Below are 16,536 nucleotides of genomic sequence, written 5' to 3' on the forward strand. Positions count from 1 at the left end.
AGTAACCCAAGATGGACATAAGAGGTATGCTAATTTGACTCAAAAGGACAAAGAGTATGAAATAGGGGACCTAGTAATGTTATAGGTATCCCTTGGAAAGGATTGATGAGGTTCGGAAAGAAAGGAAAGCTAAGTCTACAATTTGTTGGACCCTTGGATATATTAAGACGTTTTGGGAAGTTAGCATATGAGCTAGCCCTACCCCCGAACATGTAGCAAGTCATAACGTGTTCCACGTATCAATGTTAAGGAAGTATAATTCGGATGCCAGATAAATAGGGGCATATGAGCGCATAGACATGCAACCCGACGTAACCTATATGGAGCAACCAGGAAGGGTTATAGAGTGAAAAGGAACAAGTGCTTAGGAGAAGGGTTATCAAACTAGGCAGAGTTTGGTGGTAGGACCACAAGGTGGGAAAATTTACTCGAGAGTTAAAAAGTGCAATGCTAAGAGAGTATCCCTGTTCATTTTCTATCTGATTCCGGGACGGAATCCTTTTAAAGAGGGGAGACTGTAATAACCCCAATTTTTGGAAATTTTTGAAACCCTTATGAATAGTGATTTTGCAGATTATGCTGAATAAGAAAACTGTTCATGCCACACTATGTAGGGGTTCTTTTATTGATCTTCTGGGATATTATTAGTACTCTATGTGGTATATAAGTGTATGTAAAGATCGTCAGAATCCAAATCCGAACACTTTGATTTTTCCTGGAAATCTACCAGATACAGAAAGAATTGAGTATAAGGTAACAGAATAAAAAGGATTTAAATTCAAGGATTATAAGAGAGGATCATAAAAGGAATATAATGTATTGAGAAAGGTTAAGGAAACCTATGAAATAAGATCCCGGGTATGGTCCCTCAAACGAGAAATGAGAACGAAAGTTAAGCGAACCGTATAACAGATCAGCGGTCATTATGCAAACAATTAGGAAGTTAATCAAGGAGGTTAGGGATGATGAGGTCATCCAACCAATAAGAAGAGGGCAAGTAAGGGATGATGACATCATAAGCATGACATAAGGGGAAGGAGATGTGGTTGATTTAAAACCACACAAAGTTCAAGGTTAGAAAGGTAATTAACCAAAAAACAAAACAAAAACAACCAAGCTAGGCAAAATAAATCAAAAACGCAAGATCATTTCATTCTCTTCATCTTGCTCTCGGCTTTTCTTCTTTTCCAAAGGAAGAAAAATCAAAATCCTAGTTCCAAGCATTGTTAAATCACAAGGTAATTATCTAAGGTTCCTTGTACATAGATATGGATATCCTATAAGTTTAAGCTTCTAATTCCTTCATAATCTCTTCCAATAAATCAAGGAAGAAGATGGTGAATAGTAACCTTCAAGAAATAACTTTGGTTTTCTTGATTTTTTATGAAAGTTCAAGGTAGCTGAAGCATAGATCAAGGCTTCCATGGGCATTCCAAGGATCTTTCATTGATTAAAAGCTTCAAGGAAGGTATATCATCTCCAAACCCTAGCTTTACTTTGTATATTAGGATGATTTTGGTTGTTATGGTAAAAGAGTAGCTTAATGCTTGTAGGTTTAGAGTTTGGGTTGGAGTTGTAGTGAATTGAATGTTGAAACTTGTTGATTAGTAAAGGACTTAAGTATAGTTTTAAATTCATGATTGAGAATAACATAAATTGGAGAAATTGAGGTTTTGGGGGCTGTTGTAGTGTGATATGGATGGATGTTGGTTGTATGAATGAATTGGGATTGATTGGTGGTTGAATTGGTTAGGTAAAATTTTTGGAAATCGCGTAAACATAGCCGTCGTAATGCCCAATTTACCGTAGACTGTTTTTGTTGTTAATATCAGAACCCTTGAACTCACTGTTAGGTTTTTACCATTGCCATATTTAGATAGTTCATGTTATGAGCTTCGTTATGATATGTAGTTCGTTTGATTCCGATGTACGGTTTAGGAGAAACGGCCGTTTTAAGTAACGACGTTTCGCGAACGAATCATTACCCCTCGCCTTACTTTGAAACCTTGGTTAAGGACCTTAAATGACTAATTGGGGTAATAAACAATTATGTAAATTGGATTAGGCAGTTGGTAAGGTACTCGCGAAAGAATCGCCTTAAAACCCTTAATGGTTAATTTATTTAAAAATGGTGGGGCCGAGGGTACTCGAGCGACTTAAGTAAATCGTTAAGTGCGAAAGCGAACGTTAGGACTCTAAATGGTTAAAGTCTAGTTTCTTAAGCGACTAGGGTTTAATTCCGACTTATGTTGCTGTTCATAGGTTATCAGACCCACTCTAAGCTTAAGTCTATCCGGGAGCACTCAGGCAAGTTTTCTACCCGTATAACTGTTGTTGTGATGTATATGTGTATATGCATGATCTTGTGATAAATGCATATTTGTTATTAACAAATTCTTGCGATATATTAGAGCATGTGATATGGTATATATGCATGCCTGTTTCGTATTCTTGACTTATATATCTGTTGGTTCAAATGCTTATTAGTTGCATAATACGTATGCTAGAGATAAGCAGTAGTTGCGTATACCCTGAGTATAGGGGACCCAAAGGTGAACCCTTTTCTAAAACCGGGAGTAGATGTTCCCGAGTATATGATATATATATATTTATATATATATATATATATATATTGATATGGTTTTTAAAAACTATTAATCGAATAAGGTTTATTCGATAACTTCATATTATTTAATGAATATTACTTGAATATTCATTCGAGGACTTATGACTCCTTTTATTTTATTTAATGAATATTACTTGAATATTCATTCGAGGATTTATGACTCCTTTTATTTTATTTAATGAATATTACTTGAATATTCATTCGAGGATTTATGACTCCTTTTATTTTATTTAATGAATATTACTTGAATATTCATTCGAGGATGTATGACTCCTTTATATTATTTAATGAATATTACTTGAATATTCATTCGAGGACTTATGACTCCTTTATATTATTTAATGAATATTACTTGAATATTCATTCGAGGACTTATGACTCACTTTATATTATTTATTGAATATTATTTGAATATTCATTTGAGGACCTATGACTCCGATTATTTACTGAAATATATTCTTTATTTTATTAAAGAATAAGGTGTCGATAATCAAACTTATTTTTGATTATTCAAATAAAGATAGTACTTTCGTATAAGTATATCTTTGGTTATTTAATACTCATTTCAAGTATAAGTTTTACAACTTCTACTTTAAGTTATTTATATAGAGATTATCCTTATGGGAATATTATTTAATAATATTCAGATATTTTCTAATATATCGGGACTGATTTACTTTATTAAATCAGCATTACTCCAAACACTCTTTAAAGTGTTTTCGAGTCTTCAAAATGATTTTTAAAGGTTAGAGCGGATCCCAAAACTCGTTTTCAAATTTAAGATCTTCCTTTTTGAAGGGGACTTGAATACTCGCTCAAAAATCTAAGGGATCCGGCTCTGTGGTGTATTTTATATTCGCAACAAGGTTGCGGTTTTGATAAATGAATTGATTACTTACCCAACGTTGGGGAAGTAAGTCCATCTAATTGAGTCGGCATAAGCGACAGGCCGGGGTACGGTCTATCAAAGTGTAAGTGGCTGGATGGCAGTCCATCAATGCGTAAGAGGCCGGGTGGCGGTCCAGCACAAGGTCCTTATGTGGCCAGGGTGATGACCGGTGGGGGATTCATCCATCTACTAGTAGAAAAGGTTACTAATTGGTATCTTTGCCTGATCAGCAAGATATCGGGTTTATGCCAAAATTCTTTTCTTTCCAAATTCATTGGATATTACAACTCTGTTCATACTTTACATGACAGAGATTTTCAGGAAATGTATGAAATGCATGACAGAGATTTTCAGGAAATGCTTATAAACTGCATATTACCTATGCTAGAGATAAGCAGTAGTTGCGTATACCCTTAATATAGGGGACCCAAAAGTGAACATTTTTCTAAGCCGGGAGTCGATATTCCCGAGTATAATATATATATATATATATATATATATACTTTTCTATAACTGCTAATCGAATAGGGTATATTCAATAGTTTTGAATAATAATCAAACTTATTTTCGATTATTCAAATATAGATCATACTTTCGTATAAGTATATCTTTGTTATTATTGTTCGGTTCAAGAATGAGTTTTTAAAACTTCTACTTCATTTATTTTTATAAAGATATTCCTTTACGGGAATATTATTTAAATAATAATATTCAGATATTTTCCAACATATTGGGACTGATTTATTTTATTAAATCAGCATTACTCCAAACATTCTTAAAAATGTTTTCGAGTCTTCAAAATAATTTTAAAAGTTAGAGCGGATCCCAAAACTCGTTTTCAAATTTAAGATCTTCTTTTCGAAGGGGACTTGAATACTCGCTCAAAAATTTGAGGGATCCGGCTCTGTGGTGTATTTTATATTCGCAACGAGATTGCTGTTTTGAGAAAATAATTTGATTACTTGCCCAATGTTCGGGAAGTAAGTCCATCTAATTGAGTCGGCATAAGCGACAGGCCGGGGTACAGTCTATGAAGGTGTAAAAGGCTGGGTGACAGTCCATCCACGCGTGAGTGGCCGGGTAACGGTCTAGCGCGAGGTCCTAATGTAGCCAGGGTGATGACTGGCGAGGAATTCATCCATCTACGATAAAAAAGGTTACTTAATGCGTATCTTTGCCTGATCAACAAGATATCGGGTTTATGCCAGAATTTTCTTCTTCCCAAATTCATTGGGTATTATAACTCTGTTCATACTTTTCATAACAGAGGGTTTCAAGGAATGTATGATATATATATATATATTTAGGTGTATATATATATCGAGAATTAATAAAGTATCTAGTAACTTCATTTCTTTAAATGATATTTCAAAGATTGAATCTATTCAAGTCTTATCTTGTAGTCTCATCTATGTGATGAACTTTTGAAACTGATTATACCTTGAACGGTGGTAGTTCAAGCAGTATTCGGAAAAGATATAAGTATATTGGAGTATCTTGTAATTTCATCTTTTCAACTTATATCTAGTAAATGATTATCTTATGCATGACATAGATTTTCAGAAAAATGTTGAGACAAGGTTAGATATGATATCACCCTGCAACGATATTTTTATACAGTTATAAACTGGAACTCTGTGTATATTATGAATGGAAGAGGAATTCCAAGATTTTAAAAAGTATATATACATATATACTGAATATTTTGTGACTTGGTCACGTTAAGATATCAAACTTGGTTCATTTCTTCTTGACCAAGACTTTCATGAGTAGTATGAGAATGCTCATATATTGTTAATTATTATACATATTATTTCGGTGGGCTTGTTGCTCACCCTTGATTTCTTCTTTCATCACACAACAACAGATAGACAAGATGAAAATGACCAAGCTCCCAATTCGCAAGCGGATAGGAAATGTTCTGTAGTATCCTGTAGGCGTTGATGCCGCTGTAACTGAGGTAGGATCTACCAATAGGCTAGGGTTTCAACTGTTGATGTACCAGAATTATGTATATTTATGAATTGTAATAATGGCAAAGAATATGTAAATTTATTCAGAAACGCTTTTGAGGTGTAATGACTTATAATTGTGGAATAAAATGACTTGTGTTATTTTAGGTATTCATCTCTGAGACTATAACTTGTGGTGTGTGTGTATTGTGGGGTCACAGTACACAGTAGTTGGTTGTTTATTAAGATTAAGTGTTATTAAGGGAAATGGAACTCGTGACAACCCGGATCTCCGACCCCGGATTTGGGGGTGTTACACAAGAGGAGCTCAATCAGTTCAAAAGACAAAAAGTTTAGAAGCTTGTACCCAGGCCTAAGGACAAATCTGTGATTGGCACAAAGTGGGTTTTCAGAAAAAAGCTTAACGAAGATGGAATTGTTATAAGGAACAGGCGAGACTGGTTGCTAAGGGATATTCTCAAGAAGAAAGGATTGACTACGATGAAACCTTCGCACCAGTTCCTAGACTTAAAACCATCAGGATTTTTCTAGCATTTGCAGCACATTCAAACTTCAAGGTATATCAGATGGATGTGAAAAAGTACTTTCCTGAATGGTGAGCTTGAAGAAGAGGTCTATGTGGAACAACCCTGGCTTCATAGATCCTGAGTTTGAAGATTTTGTGTATTTTCTCTTCGAGGATCTATATGGTCTTAAGCAAGCGCCAAGAACATGGTATGACACTCTCTCAGAATTTCTTTTTGAAACTGGTTTCACTAGAGGTATCATAGATAAGACTTCATTTCATAAATCGCATAACAATGATATCATACTTGTCCCAGTCTATGTTGATGATATTATATTTTGGTCTACGAATGATGCACTTTGTGCAAGGTTTGCTAAGCTGATGCAGAGTAGGTATGAGATGAGCATGATGGGTGAGTTGAATTTCTTCTTTGGACTTCAAGTGAGCCAGAAGACAAATGGTATCTTCATTTGTCAAACAAAGTACATGAAAGATCTTCTAAAGAGATACAAGTTAGAAGATTCAACACCTATAAAGACTCCGATAGCATCTACCACAAAACTTGATCAAGACAAGTATGGTAAAAGGTGAATATCACTAATTATCGAGGCATGATTGGATCATTGATCTACCTGACTTTAAGTCATCCAGATATCATGTTTTCAACATGTTTGTGTGCACAGTTCCAAGTTGATCTGAATAAATCACATATGATAGTTGTTTTTAGATATATGGAGGGTACACCTAACCTAGTTATCTAGTTACCTAAGGATACAGGCATTGATCTCATCGGCTACACATGATTCTAATTATGCTAGTAGTAATATTGATCGGGAGAGTACTTTAGGAAGTTGTCAGTTTCTTGGAAGAAGATTGGTTTTTTGGTTTAGTAAGAAGCAACATTCAATATCTACATCTACTGCTGAAGGAGAATACATTGCTGCTGGAAGCTACTGTTCTTAAATTCTTTGGATGAGAAACCAACTCTGAGACTATGGACTTGACTTGAAGAATATTTCTATTTACTGTGACAACACAAGTGCCATAGCAATATCAAACAATCATGCTAAGCACTCAAGGACCAAACATATTGATATAAGGTATCATTTCATAAGAGAGCATATAATGAATGGTATTGTGGAACTCTATTATGTTCCCACAACGGATCAAATTACAGAAATTTTTATGAAGCCACTTGATGAAGCTACCTTCAACAAGTTGGTTAATAAACTTGGAATGTTGAATTTGTCCAATTAATGTGAAATTAACAAATGTAATTTGATGCGGTAAAACTTTATAACCACAATGATGATGTTTTGGGGGGAATGTAAGTTTACATATCTATTATCATTGTATTTATCCATGTTCATAAACTTATTTGAAGTTAATTGATTACCATTTTTGACATGTTATATGCTAATGGTAAGTAAGTTAGATTTTGTAAAGCAATATATAAGTTGTTTGAATGCTTGCATGTTATTTGCTTTTCTCTAATGCAAACACTTATGATATTGATATTTATTTTATCACACACATTTCGAGCCTATCACACTCTAATTTAATATTATGTGTGATATTTGAGTACTAGATCCTGAGTCACTTTGATATTAGATTCTTGAGTCACTCCGATCTTTTGTTTATCATGTGTTAAAATAAATATGTAGCATAACTAATGATAATTGTGATATTTTTTATGACTTTGAATGTTGATTCTGAACCGTTTAACTCTGATAATCTTGTAAAGTTAAACACTGATTACTTTATGTCAATATTGTTTGACTAATATGAATTATTTGAAGCTAATAAGATTTGAATGAGTAGAATTGTCAGAGAATCAGAAGGTACAATCATTTTAGACATCCTTCATGAATCCGTGTGGTGGTAAGTAAAGGTAAACTTCTTTGGACCTATATCACTCTGATATTGATCACTAAATTCTCTAATATTTTATTTGGAAGCTTGTCATCATCAACCCTCAGTGGTTTAGGAATTGATTATGAGCCTATCAAACCCCATAGGTTCTGACCCAAGTCATAAACCCAAACACTTCTCAAACAGCATCATTACCTTGCTCTGATATATTCACCATATTTTGCTCTGATATGCCTTATTTTTCTTGAAATATCAACTTGGTGGTCAGACAAATTGGTACTTGGTATTGGAGTTGTGTTGAGAAAGAGGGATATAGAGCCAAGAAGCACCATATAAGGAAGGAAAAGTGAACCCTACAACTCTGTCTCTCACAAAGCAGTGGAGTATCTAAACCTCGAGATATCTGTAAGACCATCTGTATTCTCTCAAAATAATATAGAGCTAAAAAGGCACATAAACAGTTATTAGGTACATTCTCCCAAATAATTTAGTCTATTGAAATTTGTTGTGCAAGACATGCCTGTACAATAACAAGACTAAGTCAAATATACAACCCTAAGTAAATTGTATTGTAATATAAGTTTGCATTTTGTATTGTATCACTTAAGTCTGTAAAAATGTTCAAGGGCAGACTGAAGTCTTTTCTGTAAACAGTATCAATCCTAAGAATTCTATCTGGAAGAAGATCAAGAAGATCATACCTCAGAAGAATTATGAAGAAGCTTGAAGTTGAATAAATTTGTTTTGAGAAAAATATTCTAAGTTGAGATTTTTACAAGTCACATATTAAGTGTTATAGAGAAGTCATTCGAGAACTCCAGAATGAATTATCGACAAGTCAGGAAAAGCTACTAGAGAACTCAGAGATATCGACAAGCCAATTTGAAGACATGAAGAATGGAGATATCGATAAGTCATTTCTTTACTAGAGAAATTTGAGTTATCGATAAGACAATTTGTCACTAGAGAACTCAGAGTTATCGATAAGCCAATTTGTCATTAGAGAACTCAGAGTTATCGATAAGTCAAGTTGTCACTAGAGAACTCAGAGTTATTGATAAGCAAAAGTGAAGACATGAAGACGAGAGATCTCGACAAGCCAAATTCTCTTATTAAGAACTCAGAGACTTCGATAAGTCAAAACAACTATAGAGTGATTAGAGATCTTGATAAGCCAACACACTTATCGAGATGTCAAGTTCTCTATATACCAAACTGGAGATCTTGAGGTAAAACTCAAAGTACAAAGTGTAGACCAGTTCAATATCCAAGATTATCAATCAACAAACAATCTAATCAGTTGGATTGACAAGTCTACAAAAGCAGCTTGAAGAGTACAAGATCAAAGGCCAAGATTAAATGGTAAAGTAAAGTCACAGGCGTGCAATATTAGCAAAGATACACTAAGCCAGAAATAGAAAGATTTGATTATCCAAAAATAGGGTTTAGTACATGCTAATGCATGCTGTGTAATAACCAGTGTTTACTGTTCTATAAAGTAAACACTGGATGCTTTGTTGAAAAAAGAAAAATTCAGATAAGAAAATCTTGTATTCTCTTAAGGAAGAAGCTAAGCTCTTTATCAACAAAGAGCCTAGAAATTTTGTAGCAAAATATTCTTAATTTTAATATAAAATTAATTGAGTTTTGAAAGATTTTTGTTTACTGTTTTATCTGTCTAAATTCAGTACTAACACATTTTACAACAAGATTTTAATTTACTTTGTTCACCATCATAAACACTTCAAAAAAAGCGAAAACACACAAAAACACATTCACCCCCCCCCCCGGTGTGTGATTCATTATCTAACAAGTGGTATTTGATCAAAATCTGAAAGTAAACATATTCAAGATCTTGGAAGAATGAATACAAAGAAAATGAATAGTATCAAAATCCCTACTTTTGATAAGACTAGCTACACTCTTTGGAAGAAGAAAATGTTGCTGTTTATCAGGATGGCCAATCCATTATATATTTAGATTCTCAAGAATAGGCCTTTCACTCTTATGGTAAGAGTTGAGGAATCTACAGATGGAGATATGGTCATCCCAGCTCATTATGCTCCTAAAGATCCTTCAGAGTACACTGAGCCTGAGAAAGAAAAAGTCTCCCTAGACAGTGGCTTGCAGCTGATCTTGATAGAGTCACTTGACAATGTAATGTATAATAACATTGTCAACTGTGACACTGCTAAATAGATTTGGGAGAAGATTGAACTACTTTGTGAAGGAACATAGGAAGTTAGGTCAAATCAAAGAAGAATATTGATTTCACAGTATGAGGGTTTCATGGCTAAGACAAAGGAAAGTATTAGTGATGTGTTTGAAAGGTTTAACAAGTTGATTAATGACTTGCAGATGAATGATAAATATTATGAAGCTGAAGAAGTGAACTTGAAGTTTTTGCTCACACTCCCTGATCATTTAGAACAGAAAATTTCAGCAATTAGAGAATGGATAGACTTGAGCAGAATAACTTTGGAAGTTCTATATGGAATCTTAAAAACATATGAATTGGAAATAATTCAAAGGAAATCATTAAAAGCTGGTTAAGGCATGTTGTAGATGGTTCAAGTGCTCTAATTGTCAATGAAAGCTAGACCTCCAATGATGAGCCAAGATCCCAGACTCCAGTTGCCTCAACAAGTGAGTAAAGAAACAATGATTCACAGGAACAAGTCATACTGGAATTGGAAGAAGATGAGTTCTACACCCTGGATGAACTTGATGAGCTAGATCAGTCAATGGCCTATCTGGAAAGAAAGTTCTCTAACATTAGAGTAAAGAATCCAAGATTCTTCAAGGTTAAAGGACAATCATTCAACAGAGACAACAGCTGGAAAGGAAAAGGGAAGTACACATCTAATAGCAAAAATGGTTACAAAACTGGATCTGTTGACAGATCAAAGATAAGGTGCTTTAACTGTGATGAGCTAGGCCATTTTGCTACAGAATGCAGGAAACCCAAGAAAGCAAATAAAGACAAAGCTTATCTTGAACTAGAAGCAAAGTATGAAGCTGTTCTGAAGAAACAACAAAGCAAAGCTTATATTGCAGAGGGAAAGAGTTGGGATGATTCTGATAATGATGAAGACGAGGAAGTTGGAAATTATGCATTTATGGGCTTGGATCAAGGAGAGTCATCCTCATCAAAAACACATGTACCAACTCTTACCACCATTGATTTAAATGTGAGTCAATATAAGGAAACTGTTGAAAAGATGAGCAAAGAAATGTTTCACATTCATACAAGTATGGTTGCTGCTAATGAAGAGGTTAGCAGACTGACAAAGATAAATGAGAAGCTTGAAAATGAGAAACAAGAAACTGAATTGTTGATGGTAGAGCTTGAAGTTGTGAAAAAAGAAAATGCATATTTGAAGAACAAGCTCAAGTGTGCAAGTGAGATTGGACCAGTGTTAAGGGAGAAGCTAGAAAAGAATGAAGTCAAGTTGAAGTCTTTCAGAAATGCATCTGAGTTGGTTGGACAATACCATGAGAAGAACAAGCCATGTGCAAATATTGTTATTGGACTTAATTGTGATACCTTGAACAACAAGAAGAAAGCTGTATGTGAGAAAGGGAAAGCAAATGAAAATGAAGATGTTCCAGCTACGCTGAAAAATATTGGTTCACGTATGTTCAAAGCATGTGAAGCAGATTTCAGTGAAGAAGAGTTGATCATAAAGTAAGAAATTACTGATGAAGACAATGAGAAGAAAAATGCAGAAACAACTCAATCCTCCAAAGCTGAAAAGAAGCTCATGGTTAACCAAGATTCCAAGACACCTGTCAAGGAAACAAAAATTGAAGATGCAAGAAAGAAGAAGAATATAAATGGGAAGATTGGGATAAACAAAAGTAACAATTTTGCTTATGTTGCAGATGCTCCCGAGGAAGAAATGTGAAAAGTGTTGCTCTGTGAATCACCTAACTCACCTTTGCAAAAAGGTTGTTAGCAAGCCAGCTGAAGGAGCCTGCAAGTATAATGAATCCAAGGCAAATGATTCATATTCATTTTGTGATAAGTTTGACTGCATTCTCTGTAACTTAAAAGTAATGAAAAGTTGCCACAAGATGAGAGTAGATCTCAAAGAAGTCAGTATTGGATCTACAGCTGCAAGGGAAAATGCACAAACATATATAAATACTATTCTTTCTTAGACTTCTAACTCTACTTCTGCTAAATCAGTTAACAAGAAGAAAGTACCCAACACTGCTTGGGTTGCTAAACACACTTAAAACTCATTGTGTGCAGGGAAAAATGAAGAAGGTCATATGGATCATAGACAGTGGATGCTCCAGGCATATGACGGGTGATAAGGCCCTGCTATCATAATTTGAGGAGAAGGCTGGCCCTTTGGTGACCTTTGGAGACAAAAATAAAGAATTCACAATGGAATATGGCAAGATTGTTTCTAGAAATGTTGTCATTGATGATGTAGTATTGGTAGTTGGTCTTGAAGTAAATCTTCTTAGAGTCAGCCAGTTTGCAGATAAAGGTTTTAAAGTTCTATTTGACAAAGAAGAATATATTTTCATCAGCAAGAAAACCAATAAAGTTTCTCTGAAAGGAGCAAGAAAAGGAAACTTGTTTGTTAAAGACTTGGACTCAATAATTAAGGATGGAATTTGTTGCTTCTACACCAAGGCATCCATAGAGCAAAGCAGGTTATTGCATAAGAAACTCTCACATCTAAACTACAAGGCAATCAACACTCTGGTCATGAAAGAGTTAGTGAGAGACATGCCAAAATTAGAGTTTTCTCAAATTGAAGTCTGCGAAGCCTATCAGAAAGGAAAAATGAAAAGATCAAGTCACAAGTCAAAAACTGTGAATTCCATTAGTGCACCATTGCAACTTATTGACATGGACTTGTTTGGGCCAGTAAATGTCTTATCAATTTTAAGAAACAAATATGCACTTGTGATGGTGGATGATTTCTCAAAATATACTTGGGCAGAATTCATGCACTCTAAAGATGAAACTCCACATATCATAATTGAGTACATAAAGAAGATAGAAAAACAGGCTGAAGATCAAAACTGTGTAAGGAGATTGAGAAGTGATAATGGGCAGAATTTAGAAATGCAACATTAAGTGAATTCTGCAAAAATAAAGGCATTGTTCAAGAATTTTCTGCTGCTAGAACACCTCAACAAAATGGGGTAGTTGAGAGAAAGAATAGAACATTAGTAGAAGCTGTAAGGACAATGCTGCAAGATGTCAAGCTGACAACTAGTTTTTGGGAAGAAGCTGTTAATACTGCATGCTACACTCAAAACATATATCTCATTAACAAGATTCATGGAAAATCACCTTACTGAATCATGTCTAAGAGAAAGCCTACTGTAAATCATCTTCATGTGTTTGGAAGCAAGTGTTACATTTTAAAAGACAACTCTGAATATGTGAGAAAATTTGACTCAAAGGTTTTTGAAGCAATTTTTCTGAAATATTCATTGGAGAGAACTGCCTACAAGGTCTATGTAATTGATCAAAAGAAAATCATGGAGAGCACAAATGTGACTTTGATGATGACAAGTGTCCAGGCTTGGAATGCCTTGATGATAATGAAGCTGAAGCCCTTGCATTTGAAAATCTCAACATTAACAGTGATTCTGATGAAGAGGATGAAGACAATGCACAACAGATGATGAATGAAGAGACTACTGAATAGGAAAATCATGAAAATAGAAGCTCATCTCATACACCTGAATTTGATAGCACAAACTCAGGGGGCGAAAGAGAAGAAGGATCTACTAGTCATATAATAATAAAGAAAATGATGAAGGCACCAGTCAACAAACTCACACTAGAAAATGGGATAGGAGTCAAAATCTAAATGCAATAATTGGTGATCCCAATACTGGTGTAAGGACTAGAAGTGCAACTGCTAATGAGTGCCTACATGCATGCTTTCTGTCTCAAGTAGAGCCTAAGAAAACTGAAGAAGCTCTTATGGATCCTGATTGGATATCTGCCATGCAAGAAGAGCTTAATCATTTTAAAAGAAACAAAGTTTGGGAGTTAGTTCTTGCACCTAAGAACGGAAGTGTAATTGGAACAAAATGGGTGTTCAGGAACAAGATGGATGAAAATGGTATATTTACCAGAAACAAGGCAAGGTTAGCTGCAAAAGCCTACTCACAAGAAGAAGGAATTGATTATGATGAAACCTTTTTCTCCAGTTGCAAGACTTGAAGCAATAAGGATTGTTCTAGCATTTGCTGCACATTCAAACTTCAAAGTGTATCAAATGGATGTCAAGAGTGCCTTCCTAAATGGTGAGTTGGAAGAAGAAGTTTATGTGCAACAACCACCTGGATTTGAAGATCAAGAATTTCCAGATTTTGTGTACAAGCTACTTAAGGCTCTTTATGGACTAAAGCGGGCACCTAGAGCTTGGTATGACACACTGCTAGCTTTTCTACTTAAACATGATTTCACTAGAGGAACAATAGACAAGACACTCTTCTACAAGCTGCATGGTGGTGATATGATCCTAGTTCAGATTTATGTAGATGATATCATCTTTGGTTCTATTAATGAGAAGCCCTGTCAAAGTTTCTCTAAGCTTATGCAGGGTGAATATGAAATGAGTATGATGGGGGAATTAAGTTACTTTCTTGGACTTCAAATCAGTCAAAGAAGTGATGGAATCTTCATCAGCCAGACTAAGTATGTTAAATATTTATTGAAAAAGTTTGGCATGGGTGATTGTTCACCTGCATCTACACCTATGTCTACAGCAACAAAGTTGGATGAAGATAAAAAGGGCAAGAGTGTAGATATTCCAAGCTACAGAGGAATGATTGGATCATTACTTTACTTAACTGAAAGTAGATCAGACATCATGTTTGTTACATATCTGTGTGCAAGATTTCAAGCCAATCCAAAAGAATCAAATTTGATGGTTGCGAAGAGGATTTTCAGATACTTGAAGGGGACTCCAAACTTAGGATTATGGTATCCTAAGAGAACTGGTTTTGAAGCAATTGGATACACAGATGCAGATTTTGCTGGATGCAGGGTTGACCAAAAGAGTAGTAGTGGAAGCTGTCAGTTTCTTAGACAAAGACTTGTATCCCGGTATAGCAAGAAACAACAATCTGTGTCAACTTCTATAGCAGAGGTTGGATACATAGCTCCAGGAAGTTGTTATGCTCAAGTGCTTTGGATTAGAAATCAGTTAATGGACTATGGCCTAGTGTTACACAAAATTCCAATTATGTGTGATAATACTAGTGTTATATCTATTATGGCTAATCCAATTAATCATTCTAGGACAAAGCACATTGATGTAAGGTATCATTTTATTAGAGAACATGCTGCAAATGGTACCATTGAGCTCATTTTTTTCCCAACAGAAAAACAATTAGCTGACATTTTTACTAAACCTTTGGATGAAGCAACTTTCACTAGACTTGTAGGTGAAATTGGAATGCTTAATTCTTCATCCTAAGGCAAGAACTCAACTACTGTTTTGCAGCAGATTAAGTTCTAGTAAATCAAAATTAATCTGATTTAAGAATTTAACTGAAATATGAATTATAAATATTTTATAAATCTCTGCATATTTATTTTTCAAAATTCAAAATTCAGCTTGGATTTTTTCAAATTCTAAGAAAACTGTCTAACTGTTAATTTACATATTCAATATGTAAAATTAACAGAAGGCAGAATCAAAGTGATCAAAAGTATATTGAGAATTGAGTTCTCGATAAGTCTAATTGACTTATCGACAAGTCATTTTAAGACTTCTCGAGTGAGTTCTCGATAAGTCAATTTCCTGACTTCTCGAGTGACTTCTCAATAAGCTTCACTATGACTTATCGATAAGTCATTGTAGAGTCCTCTATAGGTGTTAACTCACAGAGTTCTCTACAAGTATCATTTTAGACTTATAAATAACTCAGAACTGAAATAATTTAATTCAATAAATTATTTTGGTAAAATACTTTTGGCAAAATTATTCTGATTTTATTTTGATTTATTCAAATAAAAATTGGAAATATTTCAGTCCATTTTGGACAAACTGGGTATTTATTTGACATCTCGATAAATTAATTTTTAGTTCTCTAAAAGAGAAAATTAAAATGACTTCTCGATATATAATTCACCTTCAAAATGACTTCTCGGTAAATATACTCCAAATGTCTATTTTCGACTTTTCGATAAGTCATCTGCTTTTACTATAAATACCCAGACATCTCGATACACATATACTTACGCCTTGGAGAACTCTAAGTGACCTAGCCTTTTCAATTCCAAACTGATTTCTCTCTCATTTCAAACACTTTCTCACTAATTTTTCTTACCCATTCAATCTTACTCAACAACAATGGCCCTTAACAATGTTAGAGCTGTAATCCCAGAGAAAGGAACCAACTATATTGCTTTCACTGATGCTAACCAAGCCCCTGACAGTTTCAAGAGGTTTGTGAAATTTTTGTCTGAATCCTATCTGGTAAGGCATATATCATAGCCTATTTGTATATTCGAGGATTTAACTCAACTCAAATAAGAATGTAATAAGTAAATAGTGGATCTACCATCAAAGAGATCTCACAAAGTAATATCTGTCAAAGGATTCAGAAACAAGTTTCATCTACAGACTTGAGGAGTTAATTCACTGGAAGAAGTTCAAGAAATTGATCAAGCCTCAGT

The sequence above is a fragment of the Apium graveolens genome, chromosome 1, assembly GCF_009905375.1.
Source record: "Apium graveolens cultivar Ventura chromosome 1, ASM990537v1, whole genome shotgun sequence".
NCBI lineage: Eukaryota > Viridiplantae > Streptophyta > Magnoliopsida > Apiales > Apiaceae > Apium > Apium graveolens.